This window comes from Dermochelys coriacea, chromosome 21 (genome assembly GCF_009764565.3).
Source record: "Dermochelys coriacea isolate rDerCor1 chromosome 21, rDerCor1.pri.v4, whole genome shotgun sequence".
NCBI classification, from domain to species: Eukaryota; Metazoa; Chordata; order Testudines; family Dermochelyidae; genus Dermochelys; species Dermochelys coriacea.
In genome coordinates this window covers 6607746-6631249 of record NC_050088.1, presented here as the reverse complement: position 1 = coordinate 6631249, position 23504 = coordinate 6607746, and the positions used below count along the sequence as shown (strand labels likewise).

Sequence of the window (23504 nt, the reverse complement as noted above, 5' to 3'; positions counted from 1 at the left end):
TCAAATTCTTTCCCACTGATCTGCCATTCAGATTCCTTATAGCACCTCATCATCCTACCTTGCCTTGTAGATTCCTCTAGCAGATCTCTCTCTCCTTCCCTCTGTGTGGATCTCATGCTGAGCTCCATAATTATCCCCACTTTCCAAGGGCTCAGGCATAAGTGCTTTTAACTGGTCCAGGGTCCCAGGGCTGTGGCTGCATGCTGAAAAGATGGGGACCCATGTGGGAGACTGAACTACCAGACAGGTTTGAGAGTAGCAGCTGTGTTAGTCTGTATCCGCTACCAGATTGCAACAAAAGAGCTAATAACTTCAAAGAGAGGAGGGGGCTGGGAGGGAAAAGGGTGCGTGGGTGGGATTGAACTGGACTACAAAAGGGATAGTCTGACTACATCAGAAAGGGGGTTTCTTTTCCATAGAACCACCCCTGTTTTGTCTACCACTCTAATAACCAGTACAGCTTCTTTGAGGCAGGTTTACTGTGTAAGGGAGAGGGCCCTGTACCGCCACAGTTGCCTGGTAGCGAGCTTGCAACGCTGTTCCATCCTGTCGCGTGGATGGGGTAGCCGTACCCTTTGCTGCAGCCTTGAATAGTGAAAGAGCCGTGGCACGGTCCAGAGTCCTGGATCTTGTCTACTTTTTAAGGTGGAACAGCATTTTTAACCAAACTGGGTATTATAACTGGGTCCCCTGAGTGTAGAGGGGCCCGCAGGATGGCCCTCCATTTGGAGGCTGGAGGAGGTTTCCCAACTGCTAAAGGGATGTTGGTGCTTTATGTGCTCACACCCCATTTTGGTGGGGTTTTCTTTGTTCTTCCAGGCATGGTAGAGCAGGATCCACTAACAGAGCATGCTGGCTGGGAATGGTTTATTCTGGGTACATCATTATCATTTGTGCAGGGTATTAACAGAAGGCAAATAACCGGCTGGCGTTTACATTCCAGAAGGGAGCTGCTGGGTGAGCCTCTCTGGCTGTTACGTGTCCTCCTGTTAGCATTCCACTCCTAAGGAGGATTGCATTGCCGGTGAAATGTTCCAGACAGTCCCATGCGTAGAACAGGTACAGCATGGACAGCTGCAGGGCAAGCTTCCCTGCCCGTATACCTCAATCCTGACCCGGAAGGTGGGCAAGGTCACCTCTAGGCATCACAGGTTCGTTCAGTCTCTGGGGCCTATTCCGTTCTTGCCAAGAGAAGAGTTGGAGATGCATGTGTTGGGGATGGGGGTAGGTTGCCATGTTGTTGGCAACTTGGGCATTTGTCCGCTGAATTGCAGCCCACAAAACTCATTGCACAAAGGGCTGCCTGGCATCTGCCAGATCACTGTTGAGCTGGGCTAGATTTGAACCAGAAGCGAGAGACCCTGGGCTAGCACCTCAGCTGGTATAAATTGACATAGCACCAGTGAAAGTCAAAGTCAGGGATGAAGCTAGCCTGGCCAAGGATCTGGCTCTTACCCTTTTTTTTTTTTTTTTTAAGTACCTCTTGGTGTTTGGTTTTGCAACTCCTTTTCCCGGCCCATAGCCAAAACGGCGTTCATTGTTCATGCAGTTGATCAGCCTCTGGCCCCTTGCAAGGCCAAAATTCTTTGTGCATGAGAAGGTGCATGGGGAGGAAAGCTTAGTAATGTTGGTAGCCGGTAGAAAGGCATCCAAGAGTATTTGGCTCCCTGCCATAGATGGGGAAAGGTCAGTAGCTTGGCAAAGCGTTGCGGAGGCTGGTGACATCTGAAAGTGGGGAAGCAAAACTGACACATAAAGGAGCTACTTGGAACCAGTTATGACAGTGGGCACAGATAAGGCATATGACCAAGCCAAGGTAAGCACTGCCAAAGGCTGCCAGACCTGTGGAATGTCCACTGGCTGAGGGCAAATGAGAACACGTAGAGTTCATCCGAGGAAGCTGTTTATTTTGCAGCAATCATGTTTTGAGCAGCCTGGCATCAAGGTAACAAATCTGAGCTCTTGCCAAGCTTGCAGCCTCGAAACAATCACCTTATCGCAGGGGGATCCCATGCAGCTGCCTCTCAGCCTAGGAGGCTTTTATTTCCCTCGTTGCCTTCCAGTTTTTACAGGACTTTAATAGACATAAGCTTCCTGCTGTCTGACGGCTGGGAGTGCATCCTCAAGCAGTCTCCCTTATCGCAAGCCAGCAGCAGTTTCCCCCGTCTCCTGCTGCCCATCAGCACAGGTGCAGCAAAAGGGAGATTGCACAAGCAGGGCAAAATACCTGCTGCGCATCTTGGAATGTAGCTCTACCAGCAAAGCCTGAAAGATCCCACCAAGATGATTTCAGATAAGGCCACTTAGAGGTCCTCTTTTATCTAAACATTGACATACGGTTACGGCAGTCATTATTTGGATAGGGAACTGCAGGCTTATACAGTCTATCAGAGGTCTATTCCAGTGCCTGAGCAGCGGGTTGGCCGCATAGACTTGTTGGCGTCAGGCTGGGAGTCAGGAGACTTGGCTTCAGTTCCTGGCTCTGCCACAGACTCCCCCTGTGACCTTGGGCAAGTCACTTAATGTCTCTCTCGCTCTGTGCCTCAGTTCCCATCTGTTGAATGGAGATAAAAACATTATCTTTTGTCTGCCTTTTCTGTTTAGACTGCAAGCTCTGTGGGGCAGGGACCATCTCTCACAGCACTTAGAATAACAGGGCCCCAAATCTCAGTTGTGGCCCTCAGGCGCTCCTGTAATGATACGATTAATAATAGCTTTGGGAGGCAGGAGTTGCTGCGTCTAATCCCAGCTCTGACTCCCCATGCAACGAGACTGAATCTCAGAGCCTCATCGTTCACGCACCAGGAAGCCAGCCTCCCCCTCGCTGGAACGCCACAGACTGCTCCGTGGGAGTTTCGAATCCACACGCCTCGTGATCTCTGGTGGCCTCACTGAGAAGTGTATGGTGATGGTGACCTCTTCCTGCTCACACACCTGCGCTTTGGAGGCTGCCCCTGCATGGCACTATCCTTGTGATTCTTGCACTCTCACCCAAAGGACTGCAGGCTGTTCGTTCCACCCTGAGACCCTTCACCTGTGGCTCAGCGGTGACTCTCGCATAATGAAGCACTTGGAAGCAGGTTTCCCATTCAGATTTTGAATGGCTGTCTTTCGGCTCAGGGCTGGCAGTGGAGGGCTCTGACTCTCTCTTCCCACCTCCCTGCCCCAGCTCTGACGCCCTCTTCCCTCAGCTTTGCCAGAGAAACATTTTGGTCTATGAATTGCTGTTTTCTTCCCTTCCTCCTGCCTGTTGGCGTCTCTGTTTCCAGACATCTTCCCCACAGGTACTTTCCAAACATTTGGCTGCAGGTTTACATGTGTGGGATGGCCTGGATTTTAACTGTGCCCCTTTGACTTTGTATAGCATCTGGGTAATGTTATGTTGTTCCAGAAAGGTACTATCTCTCCCTACACACACGCATGCATGCACCCAGAGGTGGGATGGGCAGCAGTTAAGCAACTGGGCTAGGAATTGAGAGAGCTGGATGCTATTCCCAATTCTGCCTCTGTATTGCTTTGCATCTTTAGGCTAGTCACTTAGGGCCAGATTTTTAAAGGCATTTTGGCTCACAAAGATGCAGATACACTGAACTCCTATTGAAATCAATGGGAGTTCGGAACTTAGGTGCTTCTGAAAATCCCGCTAAGCACCCATCTGCATCTTTAAGCACTTAAATGCCTTTAAAAATGTAGTCCTTAACTTCTCTGTGCCTCTGTGTGTGGGGCCCTGGTTCCTTACTGGGGGCACTAAACATTATTGCAATACAAATAATTATGTATCTTGAGATCGACAGATAAGGATTATGAAGTTATTGTTTTTATTACTGGGGGACTGCCAAACTTAATGATTGTTTGTGCTGTGCTTTGAGATCCTTTGAGGAAAAGGGTTGATTTGTTACATTGATTCCCATGCAGCTTTCAGACATCTTCAAGCCACTGCATTTCCTCCACCGCTAAGCAAAACACATGTGCATACACACACACAGAGCCAACCCAGGATGGGTGCACAACTGGTTTAAGGTTAAATGCCAGATTAGCTCAATCCTTGGCAAGGAGGCAGAATTGTGGTATTTGCTTATTCGCTTGCCATCATGTGACTCCCGGAGCTTTAAATAAAACAGATTTGAAACCCCGATGCAAAGATTTTAATGCCTGATTCTACACAGCAGTACTGCTGCCCCAGCACATGGCCTCAGACAGAAACCTAGTCAGTAACGCTTCTGTAAATTGTCCTGAAGGGGGGAAAATAGGTCAGGAACAGTGTCTTCTTTCATTAGTTTCTTCTTGTGCTGCTGCAGAAAGATCTGGCTGAGTTCTTGGGGCTGGTTTTTAGACTCAGATCAGCCCTGAGGAGGCCTGTCTCCTGGGTCTGAGCTGTAGTCTGGAGGGGATTTTAGTCTTGTGCATATCTATTTGGATTGAATCTCTCCTACTCTGCTCCCATTTCCTGGGAGTGGTGTGCAAGATTATGGCGTTTTAGGTAATCTGATAAGCGTTGACCTGACATGGCAGTCTCACGGGAGAGATGAATAGCTTCAAAATCCAGGTATTAGAGAGAGTTTTGTGGAGCATAAACTGGCAGAGATTCAGCCACTTTCATAGGGGGCTAGGATCAAAATGTGATGCTGTTTGAAAAGGTTCCGGGTATTTCCACTCCAGCCAGGAAGATGCAGAGAGTGTACTAACCCTTTGTGCTGCTGGGGGGTTTGTTTGGGGTTTATAAAATTTATAGCTCTGTTTATTGGGGGGAACCCTTTACCATGCCCTAAAAATCTTCTTTTCCATACCATGCATATTAGGGGAGGGGTGTGGAAATTGATCCTGAAGTATCAGGCTTCCTGATCTCGTGGGAATGGGAACAGGTAACTCCAGCAGGACCTGCGGGGACGACAGAGCTTTACATCCCTGGGGCTCAAGGCACCTTACAAAGGATTCTGTCTCCTAAAGGCCCAGGATTCTGACATCCAAGGATCACAAAGTACTTTACAAACACCAGCTTCCACAGTCCCTCTGTGCAGCAGGTGTGTCTTGTCGGTCACCATTTTACTGAAGGGGAAAACTGAGGTGGCAAGAGAGGCTAAAGTGACTGGCTCAAGGCCACAAGCAAGTCAGTGGCAGCAGCATCCTAACACCCAGTCCTGTGCCTTCATAAGAATGGCCATACTGGGTCATATTCTGTCTTCTGACAGTGGCCAATGCCAGGTGCTTCGGAAGGAATTAACAGAACAGGTGGTCATAAAGTGATCTATCGCCCATTCCAACTTCTGGCAAACAGGCTAGGAACGCTTCAGAGCATGGTTTTGCACCCCTGCCCATCCTTTTTCCATAAAACTGTGCAACAGAACAAGGTCTTTTAAAGAAGAGTAACATTAGTGCAATTCTGCCCACATTGATTGTTGCTGAGGTCTCCCACATGTCTGCATCCATTGATACGGCCAGGGGGTGGGGGTCGGGGGAGTGAGTTCTAGGCAAGATCTTTGATTCTGTGCCACTTCTTGCAACAGGTAGAGGTTTGCCTTTGTATGCCTGGCATAATTCCTTCTCTTGCTGCTGCTGTCGTGTACCAGTTGTCTGCCTACTCCTTTCCCTTACACCAGAGGTGGCTGCATTTTAGTGGCAGGTGAAAATAGATCATGCCTGAATACTGATCTGTGAGATACAAGATCTCTGTCTCCTTACATGCATCCCACTAGTAATGGTTTTAATATGAGAAACTTACAAATATTTCATCCCCAGTGTGCTGGTTGTTTCAGAGTAAGCTGATCCCAGCTGAGATGCAATCTCAGCCCCGCACTGTGTCTTAATGGTCACGCACAATTAATTAGCAGGATGTAGAGCTGCTCAGATTCTGCTGTGCTAGATGGCTCTCCTAGTCTTCCACAGCAGCAGCTGCCTACCGACTGCTCTCCTGATAGCCAGGGCCAGCTGAAAGATCCCTTAATCGGCTTGCAAATCTATGGCGAGGGTCTCGTGCGTGCAGGGGGCAGAATACAAAGGCTGGGATGTAATCGGGTGACAGGATCAGGGTACAGCGATCACCGCTGGGTAGAGCCCAGAGAGGATTAGGTTTGTGGACAGTAACTACCACAGCTGTGCCTGGCTCACTCCTGTTTGTGTGTGTGTAAATCATATTCCCCTCCCCCCCAGGAACGTGCTGCATTTATATAGGGCTTATTGTCACTCAGTGGCCCCAAAGCCCCTCACAGAGTTTGGAATAGGTTTTAGGGTTTTTCAAGCTGCGAGGCACTATGGAAATGGAAGGTTGTTGTCATTATGAGTCAATATGGGTCTAGGATCGGTGTAACGCTTAACTTTGGTTTCAGAGTAGCAGCCGTGTTAGTCTGTATTCACAAAAAGAAAAGGAGTACTTGTGGCACCTTAGAGACTAACAAATTTATTAGAGCATAAGCTTTCGTGAGCTACAGCTTTATGCTCTAATAAATTTGTTAGTCTCTAAGGTGCCACAAGTACTCCTTTTCTTTTTACTTAACTTTGGGTTTCTGTGTGTATGGGCCTCTGATTCTGTCCTTCTCTGTGTCCCATTATCACTGGTGTTATTTGTATTATTGTAGCACTTCGAGGACCCAGCTTTGATCAGGACCTCATTGTGTCAAGTGCTGTCCATACAGGTAGTAAGAGACAATCCTTGCCCTAAAGAGCTTGCAATCGAAATAGACAAAAGGTGGGAGGGGAAACTGAGTCACAGAGCTGGGAAGAGACTTGCCAAAGGTCACTCTGCAGGTCAGTGACAGAGCCAGGTCACTCAGTGGTTGACTCCTGTCCCCATAGAAGTCAGTAGCAAAACTCCTCTTGACTTCCATGGGGCCAAGATTTCACCTCAGGTCTCATGAATGCTACATCTTAACTATGCTGCCACCACTATGATAGCTAAGAGCTCAAGACCCATCTACTTAATGGCAGCAAATTAAACTTGTAATTTAAACAGTTCCAAGAAATAAACGAATACAAAACCGAATGCACTTGTTGGGACCTTGGATGAGATCGATAAGTTCACCATAGCTGAGATTCTCATATTATTATAAGCCCATTCTGGGCCAGATTATCAACTGGTGAGAAATGACAGGGCTCTGTTGGTTTGAAAGAGGCTATGCTGACTTCCGTCAGCTGAGAATCTGACCCAATAATCCCCTGAAAATAAGGAGCGTACCAGGGACATGCTGATACAACCACCTTCGCTACCGCTCATCAAAAGCCCTGGTAGACTAGCAGACAATATGGGTATTGAACAGGCTACAGCCACTGGTGTGTGGCAGGACCATCTGTACTGGGCAAACAGGATGTTAAGGGCCTATTGTCCAGCTGGCCAAACACGAGATACAGTCTCTCAGGTTAACCCCAGCCAAAGAATAAGCTCCTAGTGGTTTTTGGTTGCTGAAATAATGACTGTCATTTTAGTGCCTTCACTCAGAGCCATCAAGCGTTGCAAGGCTGTGACAGAGGGCCCTAGTGTGAAGTGCTGACTACACCGCCCAGGACTGCTGGCCATAGAGAGACAGAGATACAAAGGAAATACAAGCCCCCTTTGTGTGATCCTGTTACTGGGCTTATTGTCAGGACTTAGGGGAACCGGGATGGAACTGCCTATCCAGCAAAACAGTTCTCCTGCCCATGTGCAGCAGTGTGCCCAAGTGCAGGTTATGGCAGCCGGAGGCTAGACCTGGAGGAAGCTTTCCATAAAGCTTGCCTGGTGAGGCCTGGCAAGGTCTCTGTGGGTGCTTTGGACACCAGATTTGGATATGGCTTCCGTCACTTTGGTTTGCATGCATCACCATCTGTGCTTCACCAGGACCCCACCGGGTTACCTCATTGTCTTCACGGGTCCCATGAATGAGGATTGTTGTTAGGGGGATTGAGCACAGGCGTGGGATCAAAACCACAGTGCGGGAGGTGCTGTACGTGTGCAGAGTGACTGAGAGTCCCTGCCCCACCGAGCTGACAATCAAAAGAAAGACAGATGAAAGATGGGAGAAGGGAAGCTTTATCCTCCCTGGTTTATAGATGGGGAAACTGAGGCACAGCGAGAGTAAGTAAGAGGTGGGAATTGAACCCATCACTTCCTCTCTAACCGGGGCCTGGGGATGTGGAAGCTAAGGGAGTTCTCTGTGCCAGACATGGGCTGAAGATCATTGCAAATGTGCTGCTGCTGCTGTGAGGGAAAAACTGCAGCCCAGGAAATTGAGTCAGTTCCTCAAGGAGCGAAGTTCTTCTTTCAAGCAAGTGCTTGATGCAAACAACCTGCCCTGGGATCAGGGCTCCTGTTCTTGATTGCACTCCCCTCCTTGCAGGAGCATGATCTCCTGGCAGGGATCTTTGTTTCCTGCATAGGAGTGAAATGTCAGGCAAAGCTCAGCTGCAGGAGAACTGCAGGTCAGGCAGGGCCGTGGCCTTCTTCTCTCCCCTCATCACACATGCTTTCTGGAGAGCAATCGGCACAGACAGCTGTATGGGAAGGCAGGGACGGGGGTTTCCCTAGGTCTCCAGTGGGGGTAGATTGAATGAGTTTCCTGTGAGTAAACAGGGTCATTAGGAACCGGGGGGGGGGAGATTTTAGCCAAGAGGATGAGACCCTTAGATCTCTGTCGATCGGGTGCTACCGAATCTGTTGTGGAAATAGCTGTGCAATGTATCTGCCTTATCACCAGTGGGCAGGCTTAGTAATAAAGGCCCAGGGCTGGTGGCTTACATGGCATGAGCTGGCTGAATAATAATGCCTATTTCTGACCTAGAGCGTTTCATCAGTAGCTCTCAAAGCGCTTCACAATCTATTAGTGTGTTTATCCGCACTGCGCCCCCGTGATGTGGGGCAGGGCTTTTAGCCCTCGTTTTTATAGATGGGGACCTGAGACAGAGAGAGGCCAAGTGACTTGGCCAAGGTTACACAATAATTGCATGGCAGTAGCTGGGAATTGCACCTGGGTCTCCACATCATAAGCCAGTGCCCTAACCACTGTTAATGTTTACCACTCAAGAAAGAAAAGGAGTACTTGTGGCACCTTAGAGACTAACAAATTTATTAGAGCATAAGCTTTCGTGAGCTACAGCTCACTTCATCGGATGCATCCGATGAAGTGAGCTGTAGCTCACGAAAGCTTATGCTCTAATAAATTTGTTAGTCTCTAAGGTGCCACAAGTACTCCTTTTCTTTTTGCGAATACAGACTAACACGGCTGCTACTCTGAAACCACTCAAGAAAGAGATCTTGGAGTCATTATGGATAGTTCTCTGAAAACATACACTCAACTTGCAGCAGCAGGTCAAAAAAGCAAACAGAATGTTGGGAATCATTAAGAAAGGGATAAATAAGAAGATAGAAAATATCATATTTCGTCTAGAAATCCATGGTACACCCGTATCTTGAATACCGCATGCAGATGTGGTCGCCCCATCTCCAAAAAGATATATTGGAATTGGAAAAGGTTCAGAAAAGGGCAACAAAAATGACTAAGGGTATGGAATGGCTTCCATATGAGGAGAGATTAATAAGACTGGAACTTTTCAGCTTGGAAAAGAAAGGACTAAAGGGGGATATGATAGAGGTCTAGAAAATCATGACTGCTGTGGAGAAAGTAAATAGGTGTTATTTACTCCTTCTCATAACACAAGAATGGTCATCAAATGAAATTAATAGGCAGCAGGTTTAAAACAAACAAAAGGAAATATTTTTTCACACAACACACAGTCGACCTGTGGAACTCCTTGCCAGAGGATGTTGTGAAGGCCAAGACTACAGTTCCAAAAAGAATTAGATAAGTTCATGGAGGATAGGTCCATCAATGGCTATTAGCTAGGATGGGCAGGGATGATGTCCCTAGCCTCTGTTCGCCTGACAGGGGATGCATTACTTGATAATTACTTGTTCTGTTCATTCCCTCTGGGGCACCTGGCATTGCCCACAGTCGGAAGACAGGATACTGGGCTAAATGGACCTTTGGTCTGGTGCAGTTTGGCTGTTCTTACGGACCATACTTCCCCTCCATTTTCTGCGTAAGGTGGGACATGAACTGGTGTTGGCTGAGTCAGGTTCCAAGGACCACTGCTTATCCTCCGGAGCAACCTCCCAGGCTGTTGAGGGGGATGTGCCACCTTGTGGTTAGGCCCCAGACTTGAGATTCCCATGTGTTTGGATGAGTCACTGTGAAATCCCCATTCACACTTAGTTTTCATTGCAGGATGTTCTGGTTATTTCAGTCCCACCTGCTAACTAAAGCTAATCTCCCTTCCGCTCCCATTCCCTCTAGCCACACCCACTTCCTCCACCACACCCCCGTCATGATTCACCCCATGTGCTAGTGCAACACGGCAGGCTAGTGGTAGTTTTCGAAGTGACCCTTGATCTGAGCAACCTCAGCTTTGAAAAAGTTCAGGTCCTGGCTTAGTCTCTTTCACTGAGTGCATGGCAGTGCTCTGGGTTCCCACTCACGTCTGGGTGCTGTTCCCAATTTCCTGCTGCCCTGCATCTTGGGCAGTCATTTACACCAGTGCCCGTGGGTGTAAAACTCTACCATGTTTTCACACTCACTTTGCACTGATGTTCATGACCAGCTATAATGCAGTCAATGTTCTAGGGCCTAGGCTCGTCTCTTCCTCTATACCTGATTCTGGCAGTTATGTTCAAGGAATGTGCTTGCTGTCTGTCCCTAGGGTTGGATTCCTGAGGGCATGAGGAATGGCATGGCCAATGGAGGGACCACAGCTCTTCAATATGAGCCCTCCTGCTCAGAAACTGCCTGCCCCTATCAATCTAAACTAATCTCTCCAGGCATTTGATCGTGCTTGTCGCTGTAGTTTCTGAGCATGTTACTGGAATGTTATTAGGATACTGTGTAAGATGCATCTGTTCAACCTGGCTTTTTAGCCAGCAGGAGATGTACCGTTGGCTGGGGGAAGAAGGGGCTTATTAATTTGGCAGAAGATTTATTGTCGGTATGGGTGGGGGTGAAAGGCAGGAAGTGGTGCAGTTTGTGGTCATGGGTTGAAATTCGGTGCCGCCACTCATGGAGCCAAGGGGATTTGCGGTCTTTGCTCCCTCAGGATTCTCAGCCACCCCAGGGTATCAAAATCACCACCAGCATAAATTAGACCAGCCATAGGGGTGTTCTAATTTATCTCAGCCTCCCAAGAACATCCCAGAGACTCTGCAGTGGTATGTGCCAACTCCTCCCCCCATCCCCATCCTGGCAGACCTCCTGTAAGGGGCCCAGTGTAGGGCTGTGCTGGGGGAATTCAGAGCTGTGCCTGCTCAGAAGGAATTCTCCCCTACCCTTCGCGTTACAATGCCAGAGTGAGGTATAGAGGGATTGGGGCAAGGGATGGAATCTGTCCCACAATGGGTATGCGACACCCTCTGCTGCTGCTTCTCAGCATGGATAGAACCCTAAACCTCCAGCTCCAAGGCACAGGCCTCTCCTACTTAAGCTTAAAGAGTAACTGCAACAGCTGGTAGCAGTAGTAAGCTGTTACCCGGTGTATTGTCCAGTCATGAGAAGGGGACACCACACACTTATCCTGTGTGTTACATTGATTAGTTTGTTCAATATGATCCTGTGTCTCCATAGGGATAGGCACCTAATCAACCAGAGCCTTGATTCATTATTTACTTAGCCCTGAAAGCACATGCGGTCCTGTACAGAGGGCATGTTTGCCAAGCAAATAAGAACCTCTGCTCTGAAAAGTCTCCAACACCAACAATAACGAGTCAATGCTACCTAATAACTGTGAGCATAAAAAATAAATACTGAACCACAAGGCTTGCTGGAATGGAAAGGGGACGGTTGCACATAGTGATGGCAAGTTACTTTTTGGCAGTCCTCTAGAATATCTGTCTCTTGAATTCCACAGCAATACGTCAGAGAGTTTTTCTGGGTTGAATACAAGAGAGATTCATCTGGCTAATTACAGCCAAACTGTTGAAATAGTTTACTGTGAAATATTGAGCAGAGGTATTGCTAATGCATCTACTATAGCTTTAGTAAGCAGTTAAGTATCTTGTCATTAGCCCATGTAATTAGCGTTCTTGCCTGGATTTAGATTTGGATTCTGTCGACAGTTTTATCCAAGTATTTTCTATTTGACTGTTACAATAAATGCAGATCATTCACATCACTCGTTTTAATCCCAATTTCTTAGCCGCAATCCAATGAGAGTGATTTCATTTTGTCTGCTGGGGCCTAAGTTTCCCATTGCCATTTCAGTGGGATTCTTCACTTCCTGTCCTAAAGTGCTGTGTGATGCTAATCAGCTGACTCTTTCCATCCCAGGAGTGGCTGCCTTTCAGTGGTGGTTGTCATAATTCACTTTGTGCTTTGGGATCCTTTGGGCTCAAAGGCATAATAATTGTAATAATATAATACCTAGCTCTTGCATAGCACTTTTCATCAGTAGACCTCAGGATACTTTATAAAGGAGAGGAGTCATTATCATCTCCATTTTTCACAATTGGGAAAACTGAGGCACAGGGAGGCGATGTCACTTGCCCAAGGTCACCAATCCAGTCAATGGCAGAGCTGGAAATAGAGCCCAGGTCTCCCGAGTCCCAGTCCAGTGCTCTACCCACTAGACCACACTGCCAGCCCCTGTAAAAGAGTTGTATGAACACCGTGGTATTATTGTTTTGCTTCTGTAAAGGTGGCATTGAAAGGTCTAACGTGCACTGACAGAGCCAATACACGCTTCTATTCCCTCTCACAGCACCAGCCAAAAGTCATTTAATACAAGAGAAGGCCGCTAGCAGTCATTATTTTGAAATCCATTCTGTGGGAGACTGGGCTGTCTCTGGCTCATTAATGGGGTCTGCTCCTTGTAGTTACTCCAGTGTATGCCACATCTCAGAAGAAACCCAAACAAAATTACCCCCATCCCAATCCAAGAGACCACAGATGCTATCGCCTTCAGTGACGTTGCCAGTCATCTGCAGATTACCAGGGGCCAGTTGAGAATGCAACCCTAGTGACGACTTCATCAGCTGATTCCAAAAAGCCTTTGTCACTTCTGCTGGGTGAGGAACACCCATAGCCACGGTGCCCTTAAGCTAGTCTGTCTTGTTCAGTGGTTCTGTTTTCCCCATAGCAATAGTTCCTTCCAGCTACTCAACACTTGAACCTGCTCCTCCCAAAGGTTTGAGGGAGTGTCTTCTCTCCACCTTCTTGATCAAAGCAGTGAGGAGAGGGTCTGATGCAAGAAGAGATGGAGCTCTATATTGAAGATACCCTAACTAGGGAGGTAGAGACTAATGCTAACGTTTCCCAGAGTGGCCACTAATCTAGGGTGCTTTGGTTTTTTGATACTGAACTTGAGACACAGGGGACCAGATTTTCAGAAGTATCCAGCACCCATTGCAACACTTCTGGCCGGGTTGGATGCAGAGCTCTTTTAAAAATCCATCCCCGAGTGCCGGATGTTCAGAGTGCTGAGGAGCACCTGCCACACCTACTGACTTCTTCCATCTGCAGGTGCTCAGGACCTCTGCAAAATCAGACCTAAAAATAGAGGCACCCTTTTGCCTTTGACAATTTGACCATGGGTGCCTCAAATCAAGCACCCGAAGGTTAGTGGAAACTTTTGAAAGTTTGGGCTGAAGCTGCTTCGTTGAAGTGAAATGTCTGAAACCAAAACTCTCCAGAGTTAGGCTTTGACTCAGTCATTGATGCAGCAGTCCTGGATCAACTCCCTAGTGTAGACGTGATTCCCACCAGTGCGGCGTTGTTTGCACTGGTGCAATTTACCCTGGCTTGAAACTGGGGTATGCTGCACTGATGTTAGTCACTCGGCACTCTGGGTAAATCATATCTATGCGTAGGGTTGCCCTGGTACAGCTAAAAACCCAGTGCAGAGCCTTAGAAACAATCATGTAATGCATTTGGGCTGAAACTTGACCACATCAGTGATATTTTGCACCAGCTAGGCAGGACTGATCACGACAGGGGTGGAGGCATTGCAGTTTTAACGCAGCTCGTGACCATACAGTATAAAGTAGGATGAATTATTGTTTCGGAGAAATGGGGGGGAACAATAATCATCCCATAAATTACAGCCTGTGGACATTTTAATGTGAACCCCTTCATCACATGTCTGATCTTGATATTGTTGGAAGAAGCAGCCAGTGTTACACAGTGCACAAAGCCATAAAGATAATGAACACCTAATAGTCCAGGCACATAGCAGGAGCGGTAACTAACAATATCCTTGTGATTTCTTTGCAGCTATTTTTACCCCCAACCCACTTCCTCTCTGAGCAGGTTTATATTTAGTAGTTTATAGCAGCTAACGCTCAGGTAGGTGGCAATGAGAGGAAGAGAGATTCTGATGGCAATTTATGCAACTCAGGATTTTCTCAGCACTCAGAAGTTGGTTTCTGTTAAGTCATTGATTACTTGCATTCATTTTGGGAGTGAGTGGGGGAAGGGGCAGACCTTTTCTCCAGTCTCAGTTTTGCCATTTCAGATTTAATATCTTTTTATTCCCTGACTCTTCCTTGTTTCTCTACCTCTGGAATCCAGGCTCCTGCATAGTGCCCCCTTCTGGCAATGGCACAATATAGAATCGTAATAGTGAAGGAAAAAGAAAAGGGCGCTGAAGGGATGTCAACTATCATGCTTCAGAGTACAAGCCAACCTTTATCTGATGACGGTCAGGAAGAAATTTTCCCTTGTGGGCAGATTAACTGAAGGGTTTCTTGCACCTTCATCTGAGCTTGTGGGACTGAGTGTCTGGCACATTCATCTGAATATCTGATGCTGGACTAGATGGGCTAATGGTCTGATCCAGTGTAGTACTTCTCCTGTCCTTTCATGGCTGGCCTGGTGGCAGTTGATGCAACAGCCCCTGTGGTTCTTCAGCCTCCAGGAGAAACAGGAGCTTATCCAGGGCCAGGCACCCGTTTCCATGGAAGGGGTCAGGTACCACAGACAGCACGTGCTGAGTTTCTGCACCATTAGGTGTGGAAGGTTGGGCCCATTGCCTGACCATCCAGCCTAACAGTGGCTCTGCAACATTCTGCATTCTGTCATGGACCCATTTCACCTCCTAACAAACACCCCCATGGCTTGGTTCTCAAAAACTTCTGTTCTGTGCATCACAAGGAGGGGCTCTGGAGACCACTACTGCCCCTGAGGGCCCAGTCTGAGAACTGTCTTGCTCCATTCCCTGTCTGGGGTACTAAGCACAAAGATTGGGCAACAGCAGCAGGGTTGTGTTATTGCCTGCAGTGAGCTCATTCTGCCACAACCCGGGGTCACCCAATGAAATTCATAAGGCAGTATGTTTTAAAACAAACTAAAAGAAGTATTTCTTCACACTACGCATAGTCAACCTGTGGAACTCATTGCTAGGGGATGTTATGAAGGCCAAAAATAATTGGGATCAAAAGAGAATTAGATACATTCATGGAGGCTAGATCCATTGATGGCCATTAGCTAATATGGTCAGGGACACAACTCCATGCTCTGTGTGTCCCTAAACCTCTGACTGCCAGCAGCTGGGACTGGACGACAGTGGACGGATCACTCAACAACTGCCCTGTTCTGTTCATTCCCTCTGAAGCATCTGACGCTGGCTACTGTCAGAAGACAGGATATTGTTGGTCTGACTCAGTATGGCCGTTCTTATGTTCATTCTTAACCGAAAAGACTAGCTCGCGTGGCCAGATAATAGCATCATGACCGGCTGTTGTGTTCTGGTTCCTAAAAGAATGGCCCCCGGGTAGCTGGTGCTTCGAGGCTGGCTCTGCCATCATGTGAGCAAATCTGAGCTCTGAGGGCTGTAGGAAATCCTGTCTTGGAGGGAGGGCGGTGCTTGTGAGCGTGGCACCAGGCAGCCCAAGATCATCTGCTATGCCTTCACCATAATAATAAATTTGCTAGGCTGGGCTAAATAATCAGTCCCTAAAGCCACTGCTTTTTAGGGGCTCCCTGACTGCCTCCTACTTGTGCATTGGACTCTATCCTCCTTAGAGGCCTATCTGCATGGTAAAGGGCCATACTTGTTTTTACCAGCTGTCACTGTGGTGCTAGTTTTGAGCGTTGCCGCAGATACACATTCCTTCCGTGCTTCACCAGATCAAACAAGTTCCTGGGCCTCGTGTCTGTGCGGCCCTTGATGTAATTCCCTGAGCCACACCACCTCTGCACCTCCCCCGGCCTCATTCCCTACTGCCGGTGTCGTCCAAGACCAGATTCCAGAGTAGCTCATTGCTGGCAGCAAAGCAGAATGAGCGTGGAGAGCTTTCCTCCTGATGCCACTGGGAAGAACAAATAAGCTTGACAAATATGCGGCTGAAGTCCCAGAACGGAGATTCCACTCAGAGCCTGGGATCTGCTCTCTTACATCCTTCCTGAGCAAGGGAGACTTTGTCTTGTGGTTAAGGCATTAGACTGGGATTCAGGAGATCAGCGGTCAGTTCCCTGTTCTGCCACAGACTGCCTGTGTGACCTTGGACAAATCACTTCATCTCTGTGTGCCATAGTGCCCCAGCTGTGAAATGGGGATAATAAGCCTCACCTTCTCCTGCCTTTTGTGTGCCTGGTCTATAGACTGTAAACTCTTCTACCCATGGGCTGCCTCTCGCTATGGGTATGTCTACACTGCAGTCACAGGGTGTCCATTGAAGCGTGAGTAGATATACCCGAGCTAGCTTTAATCTAGCTAGCTCTGTCCCCAGAGCAGTGGCGCAGTGGCAGCATGCACTCTGTGCAGGCTGTACAAGCCCATCTGGAAGCTGAGTAATTACTCGTACTGTTTAGCCGGTGCTGAAACTCATTCTGCTGCAGTTTCTTGGCGCCAGTACCCAAGCTCACTAGAGTAAAGCTAGTTCAGGTATGTCTACTCGAGCTGTAATCACACCCTGTGATTGCAGTATCAGCCTACCCTGTGCGTGTATAGAGCACGCAGTACCAGGGGACCTCTGGGCACTATCGTAACACACATGAATAGCAGAACGGTGCTGTTCTAAGTGAGGCTAAGTTCACGCCCCAGGTCAGTGGTCAGTAGGTTTCAGGGATGATCTCTAATCATCAGAATTATTAACCAGGTTAAAAAAAAATAGGGCAGGAGTAGGATGGTTTAGAGGCTTGTTGAATGGGCTATGGAGCTTTTCACTGCTGGGTTGCTGTTGGGATCCGGCCCAGATCGGAGTTTGACTGTTATTTCCTTTCAGTGGGTCTCAGTCCGGTTCCTAGTGGATCGACTAGTGCACAACACACAGATCTGCTCTAGGAATTATTGTGGGGAAGTTTTCTGGCCTGGGTTCTGCAGGAGGCCAGACTAGATCACAATGTTCCCCTCTCTGACCACAGAGATTTTGTGGAATCTCTGACCACAAAACTACCCCCATCATTGGCAATCTGAGCGGAGAGGCCAAGGAGCAAAGCTGCTCGAAATCAGTCTCTGTTCCATGGGAAACTCCAAAGTTTCGACATTTGTTTTCATGCTGAAATGTCTAAATTTTTTCACAGCCTGGCAATTCTGAAAAATGTCAATTCAGAAACATTGAAACTTTTAGTTTCAATAATGTTGACGTGTTTCATTTTGAGAATGTCAATACGTTATAATATAAAAAAATATATAGATCTGTAATCTTAAATATAATATGATGATAATATAAAAGTTGGAATGAAATGGGTCGAAACAAAACACTTTTACTTTATAAATGAAACGTTTCAATTATAAACAAAACGAGAAAGTCAAAATGATTTGCTCTGACAGCTTCCCAGCTAAAATTTCATCAAAATGGAAACATTCTTTCGACTAAACTGCATTTTCCCATAAAAAACTGTTTCATCAAAAACAATTTCAAGCAGCTTTGCCAACGAGAGGTTGAAAGAGGGTCAGAAATTGCTGAGCGTCCACCCTCGAAATCAGACCCTTTTAAAATGTCTCAGGTTGGGTGCCCAAGAGGGTCTGTCTACACTGAAATCAGAAGTGCGACTGTGACAAGTCTGGACACATCCCAGCTAGTTTTCATCCAGCTAGCTCCAGTAACAATAGTAGTGAAGCTGCAGCAGCGTGGGCTATCCACTCAGGTCCATACCCAGGGTCCTGGGTGGGGTTGCACAGCCCATGCCACTTGTATTGCCACGGCTTCACTGCTGTGGGTATCCGAACTAGCTAGACCAAAGCGAGCTGGGGTATGTCTACACATCACACGTGCTGAAGTAACACTTCTGACTGCAGTGTACACATACCCTAAGTCATTTTTGAAGCTCTCCAGGGTTGGGCTGAGGTAGACAGACTGGTGTTAGCATGTTAACGATAGCAGTGTGGACTTTCTGGCTCAGGCTCTGAAGCCTGCCTGACCGCCTAGGCTTGAGAGCCTGATCCCCAGCTTGAACCAGAATATCCACACAGCTAGGTCGAGCTCTGCTAGTACGAGTCTGTCTGCGGGCTGGGAGGCAGTGTAGACATACCATAGTGCACCGTAGTGTAGACATACCTTAGACTTGGTGGAGTCTTGCACTATGCTTTTACCTGCTTTGCAAAATGAAGCGAGGACTGTCATTTTCAAGTGACACCTTTCAGGAGGATTTGAAGCAAAGTAATTGCAGTGTCTGGTGCTGCTAGTGTGTAATCTTCCTTAACACATCATTATCCATAATAATATGACAGTAATGATATCTGTTGTTCACATCGCGCTGTGGATGCCAAAGCACTTTACATGCTGTGTATTTGGACCTAGCTACTGAGATGCAATCACCTCGGCAGCATCCAGCAGCAAAAGGCAGCAGCTGTTTCACAGCATGCTATACAATCGTTTAGGACAGGAAGTGAAGAAGAAAACTGCGGTTAGTTCAAAGTGGATGCAAGGGTGGAAGGAAGAATGTAATTGCCCATATTGGAATTGGGGTAAGAACCTCTTGGGGTCTACACTGGAGATGGAAAGTGTCATATCCAACTCATGTAGACATACCCTCGTTAGCTCTGATCCAGCTAATGAAGAGTAGCTGCACCAATGCGAGCTGCGGGAGGAGTTAGCCACCCAAGTATGTACCTAACATCTTGGACAGGTACATACTCAGGGCAGCTAGCCCCCATGCTGCTCATGCCACCATGGCCACCTTTCTGTTTTTAGTGCACTAACTTGGTTAGAGCTATCGCGAGTATGTTTACATGAGCCAGAAGTTACACCTGCTGCTCGAAGTGTCAACATACCCATACTCTTTCAAAGAGTGCCAGGCCATCACATGGTCAGGAACCCTGCTTGCTACCTCAGTTGAAAGACAGCTCCTCCTGCTGGGGTGTGGCTGAACATTACTTTGGAGAGAACACCCCCTATTCCAGCATGGATGCAGGGGTGGATTTTCCCAAGAGTTCTCCCATCCGCTGTCTATCGACTAGAGCCCCAGTCGATGCAGCCCAGCATGGGCAGCCCAGCTTGGTAGCTTCCCCTAGTGCTGCTTTAACAGCAAGAGTGAGAGTACAGAGCTGGAGTGAGATACATCAGATCCATTTAGCTCCATTGATGCACGTGACACGAATGGCACTGTCTAATGTGCTCAGGTTAGACCTTGCTTAGCTTGCGAGGTGGAGCGAGATCTCAGCCTGACTCACCACTCAGGCTTTCAGAGGATAGTAAATATTGGTCACCACTCTGCCGGGGCTTATTAAATGGTGGGATTAAGAGGACGCCTCCTGCCTCCCCTGTTCCCAACCCTGCAAGATACCCAGTTGTCTGCTGTGATTCCAAATGTGCTCATGCTGCGGTCAGCCCTTTGTCTGTAGATGGAGAGGTTTGCTAGGCTGGGGGATGTGGGGAGAAGTGGGTTTGCAGGAAATCTGGGTGAGTGCAGCCTTAGCTAAGGCTAATTCCCGGGGTTCCCAGGCGCTGAACGTGAGAGATGCATCAGCGTTGGGAGGTTGGGTCTGGGATTCATGCGCACAGGTGCGACCGCGGCTGATGACCCTGCAGATGATCTGTTAAGGTTTCAGATGCAAGCGTTTCAACCCAAGTGTGCTGGTTGCCACAACGACACAATGCATTAGCTCCCTGGATGTGGTGTCTGATCCCATCAGTCTGGAATGTGATCACCTTTTGTTTGTTCTGATATCACAGGGGAGGGAATGAGCTACCAGCAGACAGCAATACAGCAGACCCCTTCCCTCTTTGAAGGTCCAGATGGGATTGAGGTGGTGGGGCAGAACCCCCTGAAGTAGCATTCAGTGAACTGGGAGCCAGCGGCTGATACGCCCTTTAATATTTCTTCTATGCTACAGGATGAGTGACTTTAAAAGAATGCAGTGCTCCTGAATGGCAGTCCCCTGCCAGGTACAAGGGCCTGGTGGAGGGGCAGCTCATCTGAGCCCAAGATATTCCTCCTTCCCTGTCATTGGGGAGGGGGGTCCCTTTCAGGCCCCAATGTGCCCTCAGCACAGCCACCACCTTTCCAATCAGCATCAGGGCCAGGAGACAAGGCCCAAGGCTGTCAGAGACATAGCACATGGAGGATCTGACTTCAGCCTCTTGTCCCCCAGCCCACTAGGGAAGTGTGAATGTGATATAGAGAGAGGTGTTAAGGTAGCAGAACCCTGATGTGGCTTTCCCTGTATCTCCCCCCCATCCCGGTGGACTGGCAGCTGGCAAGAAAGACACAGGGCTGAGGCAGTCAGTCCCAGAGCTGCTACAGTCCTGCCCCCTGCTAGGGCACATAGCTGTGAGGGTCAGAGTGAACTAGCCACTGGGCAACAGGGAGGGAGCCCAATCAATGGCTTTGCCTTCCAGTGCCCTGTGGCCAGCAGGGGGTAGCTGCCGAGTGCTGCTGAGCCATTGATTATTTCCCCCCTTCTTGTTAAACAACAGCTGCTACATTTACTCCACTGCTGTGCAAAAAAAGAAAAGAAAAAATAGCTTCTCTCGCAGTTGGAGGGTGGGCGGAGTGGACACCGCCAGCTCTGGCTGGAGGCTGTTCCGGGTTAGTGGGATTCTGTCCAGTCATTATGGTGAAGGGTTCATTGACTGGGCAGCAGCCTTCCCCCTCCCGCCAGCACACCTCATCGCTCCATCACTTTCATGGACCATGCTGCAACTGGACCATAGTAAGCTGGACCTCAGGGCTGGAAGAGAAGGGGGGCTGCATAAGAGGACTGGCAGAGCGGGGCGGAGGTGGCAGTGCTGGATTAGTAGGGGGCTGCAGGTTGCCACTGAAAGGCATCGGCTGATTTCTGTATGGGGAGAACCCAGGACTGGAATAGTGGGGGGGTGCTATGGGTCAGGATTGAAGGGCATTGGCTGATCTCTGTGGGTGGGCAAACCTGGGGCTGGAATAGCTGGGGCTGTCCAGGATTGAGGGGCTTTGGCAGAGCTGTGGGGGGAGTCCAGGACAGAAATGGCAGGGTGGGGGGCTGCAGGTCAGAATTAAGGGGCATTGGCAGAGCTGTGCAGGGACTTTCCCTTTATTAGGTTTAGCTTAGGGCACTGCTGTTGTCCTGTCAGTTTCAGGAGCGTTACCCTTTTCCTAAAACTATCACCCAGGACAATTACTGTAACCAGAATGCATTCTGTCTGTTTTCAAACACCAAGCGCAGAATGTGAGCGGCTCCTAAGCCAGGCCCTGTCTGCATTGCTGAGCTAGGGACGGAAGCTGCAGCGCCTAGTGCAGTGGCTTGTAAGCACTGGGAATTAAGAATGCTGCAGCCATGCCCTGCACGTGTTCGTTTAGCCAGCCAGAGAAACAATGAACTTCGCGCTTTGTCCCTTGGGGGTTTTCCTCATTTAAGGGTTTTATTCTTTAATCAGATCTCTGGCTAAGAGGATTTCCGTGGCCATACAGGATTTGAATCAGTCAAGAGACTGTAAATGAACGGTGAGCTCTCAGCACCTCACTTCTTCTACTCAATCTCAGGGGTCCCCTCCCAGTCAGAACCTCTGTCCTGTCTCCCCCTTGGGAGTTCACTGGAGCCCCAGAAGGTCTCTTTGGCAAAGGCAGACACAGAAACTGGAGAGACACTGGCCTGGAAGCTTAGAGGATTTTCCTTTTCTTCTCTGTGGGAGTTAGATCTTCTTTCTCTTTATTCGTTCAGTCTTTCCTTCCTTCCTTTTCTCCCCCACACCATAGCCTCACCCTTTCCATCCAGGACTGGGAGTCCAAGCATGTTGAGACCAGAATGAGACTATGTATTTATTTAGATATTCCTGTATTTAGGTGTCTAGAACACAGCCCCTGGGCACACGTGATAATGAACAATGAAAAGGCAACCACCGGGGGCCTGTTAGACCATAGTTAACTAATGAAAACACAAGGGGTTGGTTTCCTGATTTATGGTAAGGCCCCATATGCTGCTCTCACAACATAAAGGGGCCTTGAAGCAAATGGACGGTATACCCTGAGAATATCTCGTGTACTGGGGCCTCCCCGGCTGGTTTCGCGCTGGCCTCCTCCCAGCACAGAGGACCACACGAGGGGCGTAGCTGGAATGTCCTGCATCTATGGCTCTTTACTTCCCAGGGCCCACAGGGAAGCTGAGCATATAACAGAGCAACCCCAAGGCTGTTTTAATTGTACACACGGAGCTGGGCAGGCTCCTGCACAGCCCCAGAATACATGGGACATAATTGTGGCCCCATTGAAGCTAATGGTAAAACTCCCATTGACACCAGTGGAAACAGGCTTCTCTTCTTGAGCTTTGGGTTCAAATTCATCTCAGGCTGTGAATGAAAAGGAACATGGTCCTATTCCAGAGCCTGTGCTTCTTTCAAAGGGATCACACTCCTGACAGTCCGGCTTAGGAGCACGTCATGGTAGGAGGGTTTGCGAAGTCCTGAATGCACTTGTTAGATGCGGGAAAGAGTTTGGAGCCTTTCATCGCTAGGTCACAGGTTCAAATTCCATTGAGGTTGGCGTCAATCGAGAGTTATTACGATCTGACAACTGTTTGATGATGGGCTACAGTGGAGAGCATTGCTAGGTGTCAGGCTGTTCCCTAATGAAGGGGTGTTCGTAGTGCAAGCGATACCGTCGCTGACTCCTTCACTTACTAAGGGGGAAAGGGTGTGACTGAGGTCGGCACGCTGCTGCCACACCAGGGGGCGAGGGGAGGAGAACGGGGGATATCATCTGGCACCTATTGCCTGCTTTGTCCAATGCGTTCCCTGTACAGCTCCATGGGAATAAACCCGGCAAACGTAGATCCACTAGGTTCGGGTCATGTCCCCCAGCTACTCCCAGACCCTTCAGATCTGGCCTGATTCTGTTCTGCAGCTGCTGAGGCTGAAAGGTAGAACTGGCCTATGATGGTTATTCCCTATGGAATTCTGCTGCTTCGTCTCGCGTTATTAGACGGGTGCCGCAATCCATCCTAATTACCCTGCTCAGTCGCAAGTGGCTTTGCAGCACATCTCAGCTGAGCTGACAGTGCTGAGCGCAAGAGGGGGTCAGTATTTTAGGCATCTGCTCTTCGCTGCGGGAGGCAGCAGCAAGAAGGGAGGCAGAGGCAATCATTCCTTTGGCTTAGCGTTGAGGATTCACACTTAGGCCCTGATCCTGCAAGCTGAGTTGTCC

General features: G+C 48.5%; 1 protein-coding gene across 2 annotated transcripts in view; it reads left to right on the top strand.

The window, feature by feature from the left end:
- CDK18 (cyclin dependent kinase 18) overlaps positions 1–23504 on the top strand; it is a 69501-nt gene that overhangs the window by 13349 nt on the left and 32648 nt on the right. Inside the window, exon 1 of one of the 2 annotated variants that reach the window (XM_043500683.1) lies at positions 14811–14915. The exons of the other annotated variant lie outside the window; for it this stretch is intronic. The gene's annotated coding sequence lies outside the window, so the exon portion shown is untranslated. Of the gene's footprint in view, positions 1–14810; positions 14916–23504 lie in introns of those variants that run through there. 2 annotated transcript variants of the gene reach the window in all.